Source organism: Rissa tridactyla, chromosome W (genome assembly GCF_028500815.1).
Source record: "Rissa tridactyla isolate bRisTri1 chromosome W, bRisTri1.patW.cur.20221130, whole genome shotgun sequence".
Classification (NCBI taxonomy): domain Eukaryota; kingdom Metazoa; phylum Chordata; class Aves; order Charadriiformes; family Laridae; genus Rissa; species Rissa tridactyla.
The window spans coordinates 3,824,019-3,830,018 of record NC_071496.1 but is presented as its reverse complement, the minus strand read 5'-3'; the positions used below and the strand labels follow the sequence as shown (position 1 = coordinate 3,830,018).

The following is a 6,000-nucleotide window of genomic DNA, read 5'->3' as shown; positions in this document are numbered from 1 at the left end:
TATTTCCTTGGCGATGGGAGGTGTGTAAGTCCCCCCCACCCCCGGAAGGAACGGGGTCTGAGCGACCCTGATGGTTTCTCCGTTGCACATAATGTATAAACTATACTTATCTGACATAAATATACGTGTTTTCCAAGCTCACCCATGCTTCATGGGTGCTGGAGTGATGTTTGCTGCCAACCCTCCTTCCTGTTTGCGGTGGCTCTGCCGGTAGGTGGAGATGAGAGAGGATTTTGGTGGGAAAGGGAGGATCTCCATACCAGCAGGTGAGTCAGGGCCAGGAAAAGCACCATTAGAAGATGCGTGGGAGATAACAGAGGGTGCAGGAAGGTGACTGCAGAGGATGTGGGCTCCCAGGAGCGGGAGAAACAAGAAGCTGGTGTGAGTAGGTGTGTGGTGACAACCTCCTTGGTGGGCTCCGTGCTCTTCCCCACCGGATCCTGGAGTAACCCAGGGTCAGGCAAGGAAGCTGCCACCACCACCCTGAAGATGAGGCACGAGACTGTAACACCCTGAGACACTTCTTGTTTTCCCAAGAAGGAAGATTTTCTCCTAGGACTTTGTCCTGAGGACCAGAGACAGGTGTTCAAAGAGTCCTTCTCAGTCCTTGCTAACCCTGGGGCTGCTGGCAGCTCTACGAACACCGGTGGCCATTTCCAGCCGGTGAAAGCTGACTCACAAAGTACTTTACCAACAGGGTAAATAGAGCCGTACCCATTTCGGGGGAGGAAAACTGAAGCTGAGAACTGAAGGCTTTCATCTGCCATCACCACTGGCAGAGCCCAGGTCATCTCAACCCAAGCCCATTGAGTCATGCTGCCTTCCACCCCTCTCCAGCCAAGGGTTGGGCTACCAGCCCCCCGGCGATACCTGCCCTGGCTCTGGCGGAGCTGGCTCCTATAGTGACGCCATCACAGCTCGGTGCGGTGCCCAGCCTGCTCTCTTCAGCCTTGTTTCTGTTGAAAAGTATTCCCAGGTCTAGAGTGGTAGCTCTCCAGCTTGCCTAAAGCATGGTTTTCCTCCAAGGCTTCTTAGTTTTTGTCTCCTTTTTACAACTACCTCATTCCAGGTAGTCTTTTGGGGCTATAGTTTGCTTAAAAGACAACGGTGTCAATAAATTGCCTGTATGGAATATAATGGTGAGTGATGAAATGGCCACGTCACAGAATCATGGAATCACAGAATGCTTTGGGTTGGAAGGGACCTTTCAAGGCCATCTAGTCCAACCCCAGTGCCATGAGCAGGGACATCTTCAACTAGATCAGGTCGTTCAGAGCCCCGTCCAACCTGACCTGGAATGTTTCCAGGGATGGGGCATCTCCCACCTCTCCGGGCAACCTGGGCCAGTGTCTCACCACCCTCAGCGTAAAACATTTCTACCTCGTATCTCGTCTGAATCTCCTCTCTGTTAGTTTAAAACCATTGCCCCTTGTCCTGTCACTACAGATGCTACTAAAAAATCTGTCCCCCATCTTTCTTTCTAAGCCCCTTTTGAGTATCGAAAGGCCGCAATAAGGTCTCCCCAGAGGGTCAAACTGGAGGAGTGCTTTGCTGTCGTCCCACACCCAGTGCCCGGGATTTCCCGCATCCCTCACCCTAACGCCCGTGAAATTCCCCTGCTGCTTCTCCCACGCCACCGACGAGCCATTCCCGCCCGCTGCACCCCTCGAAGCAGCATCGCAATCCTCTGATGCAATTAATATCCATAATAAGGGATTATGGAAAAGAATCCCACTGGCAAGCAAGGGGGGGAAGAGAGAGATGTTTCTGGGTTACTGGGATATTTCCTGGCCAGCCGTGCCTCTGCGAAACGCGCTTGTCAACGGTTAATTTGACTCCGTTCTCCGGCAAACCCGGAGTTATTGATGTCCCTGTCTGAGATGCTTTCTGTCACCCTGAGGAGGGGTCTGACAAGATCTGCCTTGCCTGGTGTGGATGTCCATCCTTCATCACCCGTCCCAAGTCCTTGCGACGCCTCTGCCGGCTCTTGGCTTGGCCTTTTCAGCAGCTTGACCTTTGCAAATGCCCACGTTTCCTCGGGGCTAGAATAGTGGCAATCCCTTAAATCGGTAATTTCTTCTTGCCTGGGTAATCATACTTTGCATTTCTAAGGCCTCTTTAATCGAAAGAGGTAGTTGGGAATTAAATCACGGGAGGAAAGTCATGAATTATGTCCAGGTAGCCCCATTATGCAGCTGAGTTATGTGAAATACAGGAAATTAGGGATATTATTTAAGCGACACGGGAGGTCAAGGAGAAAACCCAAATGTTCTGCGTTACATCTTCTCATCTGCAGCGCGGAAGGCGGCACCAGAGCTGGATTTCAACCCATATGCGGCAAAACAGTCTTCATAAGCCCGGTTCTCCGGGAGTCCCGGACCCATCCTGTTCCAGCCCTCCGCCGAATACCAGTGAATTTAGCCTTGACTTGAAAACAGCCTTGGCACCGATCGCTGAGCTGGATCCAAATGCCCTTCTAAAAATAACTCAGAAGTGGGGGAAGGAGCCTGTCCCCGCACCCGGCGTTTTGAAACCAGCTTCTCCTCTTGCCGTAGCAAAGCGTTGCTTCACCCGTGGGCACCCTGCTCTGAAATTTGATTTTTATATATATGTAGGAGAGACTATTGACAGCTTTGTGCTGCCTTTTTTGCCGCAAACATCCCGGCTGGCCGCATTCACGTGCCATCACCTCACTTTCTCTCTAGTTTTGCAGCCAGGTTATCTCACGCCGTAAGATTTGGGTGGAGGAGGAACCGCTGGAGCTCCACGTCCAACACCGCCGGCCCCACCCTGGGCACGGAAAGACGTCTCCGCTCTAGGGAAGGACGGCAGAGCCACCACCCAGGCTCTCTCAAGATGGGAATAAAGACCCCGTCTGTCTCCAGTCGTTGCTTCTACAGTAAGTCTATTATTTGGGTTTTTAAAGGAGGTCTATTTGCTTTCAGCTCAACTGCAGCCCCGGCCAGAACAATGATCTCTCTGATTCTGGCAGGAAGATTGTTGACCCAACTCTTTTAAGGGTTTCTTTTCCTCTAGGAGTCTCGGATGGAGCATCCAAGCACTTGATGGCCACGGTGGTATTTTGCAGGCCGTTTCTTCGAAACCTGCTGAGGGCATCCCTGCGTCTCCATCCTGGGAGACATCCCCATCGTCCCACCTGTGCCGGAAGCCCTTGGGGAAGAAGAAAGGAATTCCCTTCTTCTTTAGTTTATTTTTTCAGTACCTATCTGTATGTATAAGTGAGCTTTCCGCACAGGGGATGTATAATTTGAGCAGAACACAGTACGTTGAATTTTGCCTTCAGCTACGCTCTGTGAAGCCAAGATTTGCTCCGAGCTAGCAAAGGAATGCCAAGCTACCACAACGCTACAGCTACGAGCAAGGTGCTCTGTAAATATTCCGTATTTCCCCTTCAACACAAGAGGTTCCCATCGTTGCTAAGACGTTTTGAAGGGTATTGCCAGGGCGAGGGTGGAGTCCAGCACAGCATCTTTTTGGTCACAGTTTGTGTTCTCAAACATCTTCGCGTCCCCGGCTGCTCTTTTCCCATCTCTTGCTATTTTCCCAGGACAAAAATCTTGAGGCTGGAGCATTTCCCGCTGGCAGAGATCCGCCAGTTCCCATTGAACTGGGAGAGAACTGAGGGAGGCTCTTAACCTCTTCCCAGAGATGCTCAGCGCTTTCCCGGGAGCAGCCCTAGGAGGATGCTGAGGCAGGATACGGTCCTGCCCGGGCGGGTCCCGGCATCTTGTGGACTCCGTGCTTGGTGGCACCAGGAGCCAGGCAGCCTGCCCCAATTCCCTCCGCTACAGCGATGGAGGAACTCCCCTGACACCTCACCACCTCCCTAAATACACGCTTTTAATAAAGAGCCAATTTAATTTCCCAAGCACTGAGTCATCTCGTGTTATTACCTGGCGTACGGTACCCAGAACAGCAGCCACAGCATCTTTTCCTTGAAAGGAGGATGTTTCCATTCCCTCCTCCATCCCCAGCTTTTCACAACTCCTCTCTTTTTTTTTTTTTTTTTTTCCATTTTAAGTGGAAACCCTCTCCTTTCCCAGTTTCCCTCCAAGGGGATGAAGCCAGAAGCAGGGATAAAAGGAGCGTGCACGTCGGAGGGGCTGAGGGGAGCAGGGCTGCACCCAGGCGGGGACGGGACCAACAGCTCCACTTTGCTCTTTGGACCCGGACCCAAGCCAGCTCCTGGAGAAAAGTCCCCGGCTTCCATAAAGCTGCGCTTTCTTCCTGCTGGGACGGGTTAATAACAGACGCCATGACCAGCGTGACCGTGGAGCTTCAAACCCGCGCGAGGTTGGCGTGAGATGGCAGAGATGGCACCAAAAATCTCAGGCTGGAGGTTGCCCGCTGTGATCCGGCACCCACCTGGGCTCCCGAACCGGAGTGCACCCACTCTCCAGCCACCTTTCCGTTCCCAGCCAGGATGGAGGAGAGCACCCGGTGGCATTTTGCGATGTCACCGGGTCAGGGAGGCCTTGAGCAGGGTGGGGCAGGAGCGGGATGCTCGGAGAGGTCCCGCCACGCCAGGACCTGACGTGCCCACCCAGGAGCAGGACTTCACACATGCCAGCGTGTTCACACCGTTAATATCACTCCTACGGGCCGGCGTTCTCCAAAAAGGGCGATTTGCTATTAATAATGAGCTGAGATGAACCGTTGTCAGGTTAAAGTTGACAATCCCGATGGCACTGGCATTTCAAAAAAAATGCTCATTAATTAATGCAAGAGCGGATCCTACCTTTTTTTTTTTTCGCCAACCTTGCCCCCTGGAAGCATCCCTGGGAAATCCTGGGGGCTCTTGGCTTCGGGGCTCGGGGGGCTAGAGGGGATTTTGGGGGTCTGGAAGGGATTCTGGGGGTCTGGAGGGGATTTCGGGGAGCTGGAGGAGGGGATGAGCCGGAGAAACGGGATGCGGGCAGAGCTGTCGCCTGCCCCGGTGAGCCCGGCACGGCAGATCAGCCTTCGCCGGAGCGATGCTATTGGCGCTGGGATTAATAATTAAACCCCCTAGTACGATCACGGATAAAAATACGAAAAATCCAGGCAGTTCCCCTTTGCTTAAAATACGACAAAATAATAATAATAAAAAAAAAAAATAATGAAAAAAAAATAATCTGGAGCTAAATTAACAATGTGCTCGCCCAATTATAGCCACCCTCCGGTGAATAGAAGGTTGTCATGGCAACCTGCCCAGCAAACGATACGGCCAAAAATAAAGCACAGCGGGGAGAGAGATCTTTTGAATCCGATTTTGCCGTCAAAGTAGAATTAAGGTTTCTTCAGAGGCCAGCTCTTCTGGCTAATTTACGGCTGCTGTTCTTCCGTTGGTGTTCATTAACGTGATCCATTTATCCGGCTGAATGCTACGGCCGAACTAGAGGGAGAGCGACAAAGAATCCACGGCTGGAAATAAAGTTACCCCTTGAGGATAACCCAAACAACAGGAGAAGGGGAATGACGAGGCGGGTTGGGGTTTTTGAGAGCCTGGTGGAGTGAGGAGAAGGTGGTTTAAATCGCCTGTAGGAACATTTCCAAGTGGCTTTGAGCAGGTCTGAAGGGGAGAAATGGATCCAGCTGGCTAGGAGGGTCTTTAAATGCGGGTTTTGACATTTCTGGGCTCGGAGTTTTGGGTATTTTGTAGAATCGTAGAATGGTTTGGGTTGGAAGGGACCTTCAAGATCATCTCGTTCCAACCCCCTGCCCTGGGCAGGGACGCCTCCCACTAGACCAGGTTGCTCAAATCAAGCATTTCCGTATAAAACTGGAAGAGGGGAGATTGAGATGAGATATTGGGAAGAAATTCTTTGCTGTGAGGGTGGTGAGCCCCTGGCCCAGGTTGCCCAGAGAAGCTGTGGCTGCCCCATCCCTGGAGGGGTTCAAGGCCAGGTTGGAGGGGCTTGGAGCAACCTGGGCTGGTGGGAGGTGTCCCTACCCATTCCATATGGAACTAGATGATCTTTAAGGCCCCTTCCAACCCAA

At 52.2% G+C, this 6,000-nt stretch overlaps 1 long non-coding RNA gene across 1 annotated transcript; it reads left to right on the top strand.

The window, feature by feature from the left end:
• Positions 1-2,694: 2,694 nt before the first annotated feature.
• On the top strand, positions 2,695-3,889 carry LOC128902074 (uncharacterized). The gene is made up of 2 exons (XR_008463609.1): positions 2,695-2,899; positions 3,037-3,889. It is a non-coding gene; the product is annotated as an uncharacterized LOC128902074 (long non-coding RNA).
• Positions 3,890-6,000: the final 2,111 nt, after the last annotated feature.